We start from the raw sequence: 10680 nt of genomic DNA, 5'->3' as shown, positions 1-10680 counted from the left end.
ATAAAGCACTGTGTGTGGTTGCAAAAAGGATTAGGGATACTAAAGTTTTCCAAAGGAGCACCAAGAGAAGAAAGTGAGCCTTTTCGACAAGATTGTTGTGTAATAAGGGTTTGTTTTGTGGTTATATGAACTGGCTCACAACAAGGAGCACCCTTTTTTGGACCAGAAACCTAATCCTACCATAGCTCTCAAGGGAAGGGTGCACAACAAGGATCATTCTCAAGCAACTTCTGTTTTTGTGTTCCCCCAGCAGATTGGATTCGAGAAGTTGGATAAAAATATTCAAACACAACTTTTCAGAAGTAAAAACACACTGCCAACAGAAGCTAGCCATGATTAGCACCAGAATAGAGGTTCTCCACAGGTGAGTGAAAACAATGTTCTCTTCTTTTCTTTTAAGCAAACACACTAGCACATTGTACTTGTAAGTCATTTACAGATCTGCAAGACTTCAACAAGTATGATATAATGAGAACATGTGTGTGTCTCTCTTAATGTTCCTACAGAGAGAGGGCTAAATACAGCAAGTAACTCGACAAGCTGCACATTGTTCTGGCAACAGAATGTACAACAAGGAGTTTTGGAAGTAACCCCAAACCACCTGTCCTGAAGAAGGTGGTCAACTCAGATAAGTGCCACTGAAACCGGTCGATGTGCGTAATAGAAACTGCACCCCTCAAACCCCCCCCCAAGAGTGTGACGCTGTACATTAATTGGAAGTGATTTTCCTTCACATAACTCTGTTTCTGTGCCAGTAGGACACTCTTACGTACTCACGTGTTTGATGCCCTAAGCTCTAACCAGCATTAGAATAACATTGCTGATGTCAGCGTCTTATATAAGGAGTCTGGACAGTAATTAATCAAATTGAAAAGAACATACCAGTCCAGACATACTTTTTTATTTTTTACTTTTTTATTTTTGTTATAATAACACAATATGTTGATAACAGCATTAAGGGCAAGACTTCTCCCTCTATCCCTTACCTAGATAGGCAGGTCACAACCGCTGGCTAGGGTGAGTAACCCACACTAAGGACAGATAAAGTCTTTTGCAAGAGCATATACCTATGATACAGGTGACTCAAATTGTAACTTACCCTCTCTTCTTTTGCAGTGTACATATTTTGATTGGGCGTCAGGGAGGAACTACATGGTTTGCCCATTAGGCCTTTAGTGTTAAGGTACATGCTACTAACCCAGTTAGCCATTTAGCAACTGACCGAAGCCCTTAACAAGCTAAAGAGGCAGATGAAGTATTTTTTAGTAGCTTGAGTCACATGTGTTCTCTGACTAATTACAGGCCTAGTTTAGGGCTGAAACATCCCTTCCTAGTCAAACCGCAAAATATGCAGACTTGAAATTATTGATTAATTAAGCCTGCATCATTTGTTATATTTCCATGATCACATTAATGGCTGACGGATCCTTGCTGTACTTCTTAATTTATGAAAGGTTATTGTAATTATTATTATTATTATTATTATTATTATTATTATTATTATTATTATTATTATTATTATTATTAGTAGTAGTAGTAGTAGTAGTATTGTTGTTAGCAATATTCTCTCATACGAATATTTGCGATGTCACTGCACTTAAGGGTGCTATTTCACACATTTGTGATCTAAAAGGATTACGTCTGTGTCTTTACAAATCCTTACCCTCCAATCAATAATGTTTGTTTTTGCTTAAGCCTGGTTAAAAAAAAAATACTCAAAGATTTCAGCAATTGTGGGTTTTATGACATATTGGCCCTCATTACAACCTTGGTGGAGGACCATGGTGCTATTAGCACCATGGTCCATGCCGCTAAGGTTGCAATTCCGCCATGGTGGATGGCGGAATTACCGCCCCATTCCAAGGTGAGTGGGGTGGTAATTCCCCATTCACCAATGGCCCCTTTCCCATTCCCATTTTTGCCCCATAGGGCATAATGGGAATGGGGAAAGGCGATAATTACGGCACCGTAAATTACGGTGACGTAATTATCGCCAAGGTCCTTTTGCGGCATGGATTTTAATGGCTGCAAAAAGCAGCCGTTAAAAGCCATCCCGCAAAGGGAACCTTGTAATCAGGCGTTAAGGGTCGGCGCCGTTTACGGCACCGTAAACCCCTTAACGCCTGGGTCCTAATGAGGGCCATTGTATGTATGGGATTTATAAAGCACAAATATAGAGGTGAAGCAACGAACACCATTCATGCGTGAGTCACCCAAGGGGTTATAAGTAAGGGTGCCGGGGTAGCAGAGAAGCTGGGGTGCATAGGGGGAGCTGGGGATGCATGGAAGACCTGGGGGTAGCAGCAGGGGTAAAGAATTAGGGTTGGGTGGAGCAATCAGCGACTGTGAGAAGTGTAATGAGGAAAGGGCCAGTCTCATCCTCCTTGGAAACTTGATGCTGAGATATGGCGCATAGGAGAAAAATGCGTGTTCTTTTTAACCACTCTCAGTTGTTTGTTTGAAAAGTAGATCCATGCACGTCTGACATGAGGCTAACTTTGCACCAGACTTCCAGATGAACTGGCCTGCTGTTAAATCTCAGTTACCAATGTAATGGTATCCACTACAGAGTGTAATTTGATTTCTGACTTTGAGAACATTCAGACATGTTATTGCTAATTTTACTATAGCCAGTAAGATAGCTATATCCAGTAAGACAGCTCAGTGGGTTCAGCACTTGCTGCTGCCATGGGTGTGTGATCTGCAGGTTAAAATCCAGCAATGCCAGCTCAGCCTTTCATCCTTCTGAGGTCGATAAATGAGTACCAGCACACGTTGAGTGATATTGTGTGTATATTTGTTCTATATAAAACACTTAAGCTTAAGTGCTATATAATAACACATCATTATAATTTGGCCTTGGATGCCTGCTTGCATTCACAGTAATTTGGTAATATGGGCCTGTACAAACTGATATTAATGATACATAAATTGATCCATTCCTGTATGGAATGCATAGCGCATTAGTGATATCATAACCATGACATGATAACCATATTTTTCGTAGTTTAGCTTCCCATGATATCACTTTGTTGTGGGGTCAAATTACATCATTTCCTGTGATGTCATCAGAGGTCAAAGGTCCTGTGATTTCACTTACGCTACCACTGGCATTTTGATGAAATGACGTCCCTGCCTTGAGGATGGTATTTATGTGCCCAAACTAACTTTGCCCTGTGATGAGGTGTGCTGCAGCATGCTCAATGTGTTTCAGAGCGCCCAAGCTGGTTTATGGGACCCCTGTGAGTAGGGTTTTGCTATCATCCTGGTGGGAGATGACTATTCTGAAAATAGGGGCCTGTCGGGTCGCCCACATCGTTGTGTGGGTGGGCCTCCGTTGAGGCCCCACGGACATGACGCCCCGGACGTGACGTCAGGGGAAGGGGAGGGACGGGAACGGGGTTCGACTGAAAGACTTGAATTTGCAGAGGTGCATAATAAGCTGGTATAATGCGTTTTATTTCTTCTTGGAATACGCTGGTATAATGCGTTTTATTTCTTCTTGGAAACATATTTGAGAGTCTGTCATTTAAATGAATTACATAAAGTTTTCCTGCTAAGCTACACACTTGAGATTTTATTTTTCAGTTTGCCAGTACCATAAAGAGAACATTAAAACATGTACAAAATAAACATCTTGGAAATACTGAATAATGCTGTTTTAAAAAAACGGTTCCAAATGTGAAGCCATCAACTACTTGTTGATAGACACTAGCATGCCATTGGATTAAAAAGATAGAAAATCAATCAAAAATGAATCCAAAAACAATACTTGGTGAACAGCAGAGCCGAGAAAGTCACTTTGAAATAATGATTATGTTCAGCGCTTTGAGTGGGCCAAGGCTAGTGAGGGTGAGCCCTTGCAGTCTCCCAAAGCTCTGGCTGAGGCAGGGATCCCTCCCCACCCGCAATGCAAGACACTTTTATTTGTTGTTGCTGTAGTTTGGAGATTTGAAACCTAGCGCTGTCACCATCAAGCAAGTGTTACAGCCACTGTGCTATTTTAGAGTTGTTGAAACCTCTTTTGTTTTATTCAATAGGTTGCTGGACTTGATGGGCTTCATGTTTCAAACAGTCAATTGAATGAAACAAAAAAGATTGCATCATCTGTGAAATAGCACAGTGCCATTTCGTAGGTGCTGGATCTCTTTCATTAAAGATTGCTTTTATGTGTCAAACTGTCTCCTGAATGGCACACGATACTAACTTGTCAGCATGAGGGCTCTGGTTCGAATCCCCAGCATGGGGCAACACAAAAAAACGGTGAGGAAAACAATTGATGTTTATTGTTCAGTGCTGGGGAATGGAATCCAAGCCCTGCTGGTGACAAGCCAGTGTCATATCACACTGTACTACTTGGGAGATAGTAGGTCGTGTTTCTATCATTAAATAGACTGACACATAAAGCGATGTCAAGCAGGCAATAGAATGCAACAGAGCAGGGTTTGAATCCCCAGCACTGGGCAATAACAACAATTAAAAAAATAATGACAGTGAGAAAGCCACTTTGTTTTATTGTCCTGTGTTGGCGAAAGTTCAGGCCACGCCCAACATATAGGCCACACACCATAGTTACAGCCACCCCTCGATTTCTCACCCCACTTAAAGAACTAATTAAGTTATATGCCATACAAATAAAAAAACAACTTTGCATGAAGAACACATGAAGCTGCACTTCAAAATGCGCCTACGTTTTTAAATATATTATACAAGTAAAGCCTGCATACAGTGAGAATAGCAGCATTGCACAGTCGGCAGAACACGCATAGATCAGGACAAGGGTTCCACTTTCATAGTAAAGCTGACACCGGCCCCAGAGGAATAAGTTGACACTTTTTGGCTGTCCTTGCATAGAAATACTTAACTGTAGCCAAAGGGAACTTTCCAGAGCCGGCGTGCTTAGCCAGTTCAGAGCACACTGACGCCACACTGCTGTGAGTGTAAAGAGCTTTTCTAGTTCAACTATGAATAATGGATATATGATATACTCAGTAGAATTCTTTTTGTCGATATCTTCATCATTGTCAATGTCTGCGGTATAACATCAAGAACATTCATAACTCTTCATTAATTGATTATGTTTAATACAGGCATGGAGATACGGATACATGGGTGCTGTAAAATATAGATGCATGCATATACAAACATACATTTACATACATGGGGAAATTGTGTTAATGTCATCATATATTATGCAATATACAGTAAAAGCTAGTCACTCTGGTGAATGCAGTTGTGCTAGTCCATAATCTCCTTTCTTCCATCCGCATAGGACATTCCTCTTCACAGTGCTGGGGCGTGAGCATTGTGTAAAGCATTTTTTGTTATCCACCCCCTTGTGCCCAGTTTTCTGCCTCACACAGCGGACATTTTCCATCAGGTCAGGAGAAGCAGTTGGAAGATAGGGGACTATAGACTGGGAGTACTGTCGATATGATGACACAGATTCAAATACATTGGGCCTCATTACGACCCAGGCGGTAAGTTACCGCCTGGGTCGTACCTTTACCACCATGGCGTAAACTACGTTTACGCCATTGTGGTTGGCGGATTTACCGCCCCATTCTGAGGTGAGTGGGGCGGTAAGTCCCCATTAACCCATTTACCCTTCCCCATTCCCATTTTTGCCCCATAGGGCATAATGGGAGTGGGGAAGGCGTTAATTACGCCACCGTAAATTACGGTGGCGTAATTAACAACAAGGTCCCTTAGCGCCATGGATTTTAACACCTGCTAAAAGCAGGTGTTAAAACCTCCATGGCGCTAAGGGACCTCGGAATCAGGCGGTAAGGGTCGGCGCTGTTTACGCCGCCGTAAACCCCTTACCGCCTGGGTCCTAATGAGGCCCATTGACAACACAATTTAGGTTAGGCCCCAAATCTAATTTGAGCCAAACGTGAATTTAAGTACAGTTTGCCATACTGGAATCTGCACTGGTGTTGGATTCCATAGTGGCATGCTTACAGAAGCCTGACGGTGTGACCTGTGAATGCCTTGCCAATGATTTCCAGCTGGGTGTGTTGCCGCAGAAGCATTCCGGGCATTAACTGCCTGACAATGGATTACCAATTGGGTAGCAACAATATGAACCAATCAGCATTCCAAGATGCATGAGTCAAATGACTGACCTATCGGGGGCCTCTGTAGCCTGCTTACCTGAGCCGGAGCCACCATGCATGGCAAATAACTTGTTAGAGGAGAGGATTTACTATGGTCACTCATGGTACGACTTTAGAGCATATCAGGCATCAGAATTGCCCTGTCAACTGGGTTAAATAAAATGATGAAGATAGATATACTCGTTAACAGGAACATCTGACAGAATTGTTGGCATACAGAAAGGTCTCTGTGTAGCACTGCGTTGTAGTTGAGAAAACACGGTATGGCTTGCTGGTCGAGAGAAACTGAAGTTTTGTTGACTATTTGGGCTGACTTACACCACAAAATTTTACAAAAGTTTACAAAAAGATGATCCTTGCAGGCTTAGCGAGAGTCACCAGTGTTTGACAAATGGATGCTTATATTAGTATAAAGTCTTTTGCATGCCAATAATAGACCAGAGACTGACTGAAGCAGTGAGTACTCGCTCCTCTAGGGAGCTTAACCCATGTTTGCGGCCTACTTCACATCTTCTGGCTGGTGCAGCAGAATTAATGCTCCTCCAGAAAGCTCCAAGCCCTGCTCTTAGACTCCTAAGGTTCTTCAGTAGTTTAACATGGAGGCCTGTACCTATCCCAAAGGGTGGCCATCTCAGGGGCAAGCAGGACCCTCATTGGCTGGAAGCTACAGTGTGATCCATATATCTCACCATTACAGTTGTTGATACGCCTAGCATCCTAGACAAAGACCAATCTGAAAAAAGCAAAGCTTCTTTGTGCCTTTCTCTACTGTTGGAAAAGCTGCATGTTGACTGCTACTATTTCTGTGGACTGTATACGTTGCATTGGGATTGCCTTTGGCACTGTCCGTTTCTATTATACTGGAAAAGCTGTGGTATGACTGCCTACAAGTCTTTACTTGTATATTCAACTGCATATGTGATTGTGGTTGCCTAGCGCCCATGTTTTTGTACCATTTATTTATTTAATTGTTTTTTATAACATGCCTAATGCCATACCTGAGTTCGGCTTCTAAGTGCAGATCCGGGATTCAACCCTCTGCTGCTCTGCATGATCTTGCTTCCAAGGCCAGCGGTTGCCCCAGTGTTATCCTTCATTTGGTGACAGCTGTAGCGTGGCTGCCTTCAGCCCTTTGATTTTATAATGAACTCTATCAGCTGCATTCTAGTTGCCCATGGCCCTTTGCTATTCTACTTCCCTGCACAAGCTGCAAGTGTGCTGCCTGTGGCATTGTACATTTCTGTTATACTGTTTTAGCTACATTTTGATGACTGGTCGCTTTGTGTTTCTCAACTGTAGTGTAAAAGCTGCAGTATTGGTTAATGAAATCCTGGTGTGTTCCTGCACTCTTGTATTACAACTGTGCTCCACATGTCCACTTCATATACCCTTATTGCACATCTGCCTCTCCATCACTCCCCACCCTGTCATTCCTTGTACATGTCCATGTACTCCTCTGTCCTTCATCATTATTTCCACATACTCCTCCCACTATGTATCCCTTGCTCTCACTATTATGGCTACTCACTCTCTCCTTATCTTGCCCTACTCCATAAACATGGTATCCTGCTTGCCAATCCATCTCATCTCCATCTCCTCATTCTCCACCTCTTCCTACCAGATCCCTCCTCTTAGCCCATCCACAGAAGGCCTCCTGCCTGACCTACATTTTCTCACCTCGTCTATCCTCTCCACCTCCCATCTAGCAATACTTTTGCACCCCCAGAATCTTCCACTGCTCTAGCATGCAGGCTCTGGAATTTCCAATAAATCTATAATAACACATTCATCCCTTACTACTTTGATTTTCATGAACCCACCTTGAGTGGCCAGGCAAAGCACTGTGACATATCACTCCCCTTGACTCTGCTACCTTGCTGCTTTTCAAATGGACACATTATCTCATTCCTCTTCCAGCTCTGAATATGGGGTAGGCTTGGCAACTGACAAGGTCCAACTCTCTTCCATCATTTCCCCCATTGGCCTTCTTTGAATTCACTGTCATCCAACTACTCTCACCCGCAATTCACCATCATCCTGACCTATTCACCCCATGGTTATCTCAGCTCTTTATTTTCTAATCACAAACTCCACCTTTATTCCTTTCCTATGAATTCTCATACTGCACTCAACCTCCCCTATATCTCTCCCACCTACCAACTTGAACATTACCCTCTACTTTCTGACCGCCCCACTTACTTCACTTTAAAATCCAGCCAATCACACTCAAAATAATCTACTTGGCCTTGTTTTAGAAAATGCTATCTGGCAAGGGTGCAAAGCCGTGGCTTTTTAATTTTTTTTTAGTGCATAAAATGATGCGGGTGATTCCTTCTCCAAAGGGGTAATCTGCTAATCAGATTCCCCTTGTCGCAACTCCATGCAAAGGCATAGTGTATTGTGCCCTGCTGTATCAATAGCCTGATCTGCAGCACCCACTCTGCTTTTGGCGTAGAGCAGGTTCAAAGGTCACAAGATGCACACTAGACCAACACAGTGACTGCAACGCCACTGCAGCACAGGGGTGGCATTTAAGATATGCCCCATGTACCCAAACTATGTTGATAATCGGTACCACATGCTGGTGGCAGGATAATCTCTAAGAATAAGCTATGCCTGTGTTTAGGCATAGTGCATGGCAAAACCTATGATCATGGCCACCACATCTCAATTGTTATTGCACTTGTGTCAGCTCCTGTGGGTAAGCTCTGCTCTGGAAAGGAATGTGTATTCGGGTCAGACAGGCTGATACTGCCACACGGAAGAACATAAACCCAGAGGACCTAGCCACTCCTTGAATCCCTTTGTGACGGCCAGTAAACTCCTCCCTCAGGGACAGCAACACAGCAGGCAGCTGTCCTGGGCCAAGGTATCAAAGGGGCAAACCCATTCAGGAGGATTATCCTCACACCAGGGTGATGTATGTCTAAAGGTATTTGTTGTCGGTAGGAGGGCAGAGACCAGGAGTAAAATAGGCAGGAGTGGTCTGAACACTGGAGGAAGCATTCCACCATCTTGTTTCTCACTGTATCTCTTTCCCTTTCCAGTATACTCCAGTTCTGCTGGAACAAAGCAGTTTGGGTGAACAATCATCAGGGCAAAGTCCATTCCAGGCTAGCTTTAGACCAATTACCTGTTGGCTTGTGCTATTAAAAGAAGGAGTCCTGCACCCCTTCATCACAGTTCCCTAAGTTCTTTAAGGATCTGTTAAGATTGAAGAGTCATTTTGAAGATTCTTAGTTGGACTTCCTTTTGTACTGTCCAAAAGTCTCCACTGGAGGTGGAGAAGGAGCCTTCCAAGACAGAAGGAACATGTCCTCTACCCACTCTCAGGGAACATGGGGAGTGACCAGTGCTGTGGACCAGGATCAATCATTCTGCAACAGATCTTCTGTGCCAGAAGAGCAGATCCTGAACTGGGGCATCCTATCCTCAACTCCTTTGCGAAGGCCTCACAGCAACTGGAGGGCCAGACCAGCCATAGCTCCCTGTTCCATTGTACTGAGCTGCTTGCTCCATGTTCCCCAAATCCTGAACAATACGGAAAGGTGCTGGTGCCTGCGTTCCTCCAACCAACCAAACTAATGCACTACATCTGAACCAGCTCGACACTGCATCATGTCATTTGCTAGGCCCGAAGCATCTGCTCAATGCCGGAACCTGAACCAAATCTCTGTAGGGTGACTCACTGACTCTAACCAGGGGTTACATCCATGGCTCAGCCCGGCCAACCCGAGAACCACTGCCTCATTGATTGCACATTGACGCACCCTTGATCATCACATCAAAGACCAGCACCTGCAGACTTGAAACACTTGAGTGTCATTCTATGACCTCTCCCAGTCACCAAAGCCCACATTGGCCTTGCCAACTGTGAAGCATACTTGGGACCACCCTGACCTGCATCACTTGAAACGCCACTGTTTGACCACAAAGAGCACCCGCATTGGACCTTGACATGTGACACTGAACCGCCACCACAGTCCACTTGGACCCTAGAAACTGGTTAGGTCATGATCACTTCTGTTTTCAGCCCAATATGCTTTTTTTTTTTTTTCATTTTTTGAAACCAAAGATCAGGGGAAAGCGCGAACGCAGTCCCCCACTACCAGAAATTATGCAGTCGAGTATCCCGCATTTGGGGACATCTCAGGGGTCAGCACATCCGGTGTGCAATGGATGAGCTTCACCCTGGGAGAACCACCTTAGTGATCATGGTGTCTCCCCTGCCAGGTAAGTATAGCCCAATATGCTTTTTATGGTAGAACCTTACCTGCCACTCTCTGTTGCTACTTTCTCCAGTCTGTCACATCTCTTCTGTTCTTTCGTTTGAGGTGGGTGTTGTATAGTAATCTATTTTCGTTCCATTTGCAGATGGAGTGTTATATCAAAGTGTTTATATTTTAATAGTACCTTGATTAGACATTCCCTTTATTTTTTATTGTGATACTGTGTTGTTTGGGTCACTACTTGTTTACCTTCATAACCCTCTTGAGAATCAAGCCTTCCCCCGGCTGCATTGCCACAAAAAAGCAAAGAAGGTATTTCTCTTGAATGTCCC

The 10680-nt window shown here is 43.8% G+C and overlaps 1 non-coding gene across 1 annotated transcript; it reads right to left on the bottom strand.

Moving 5' to 3' along the window:
* Positions 1-10196: 10196 nt before the first annotated feature.
* On the bottom strand, positions 10197-10360 carry LOC138529149 (U1 spliceosomal RNA). The gene has a single exon (XR_011284489.1). It is a non-coding gene; the product is annotated as a U1 spliceosomal RNA (small nuclear RNA).
* Positions 10361-10680: the final 320 nt, after the last annotated feature.

The sequence above is a fragment of the Ambystoma mexicanum genome, chromosome 7q, assembly GCF_040938575.1.
Source record: "Ambystoma mexicanum isolate Mex_15411 chromosome 7q, UKY_AmexF1_1, whole genome shotgun sequence".
In the NCBI taxonomy this organism is placed as follows: Eukaryota; Metazoa; Chordata; class Amphibia; order Caudata; family Ambystomatidae; genus Ambystoma; species Ambystoma mexicanum.
Note: the sequence above shows the minus strand (reverse complement) of the source record. Positions and strands in the feature narration are given on the sequence as shown.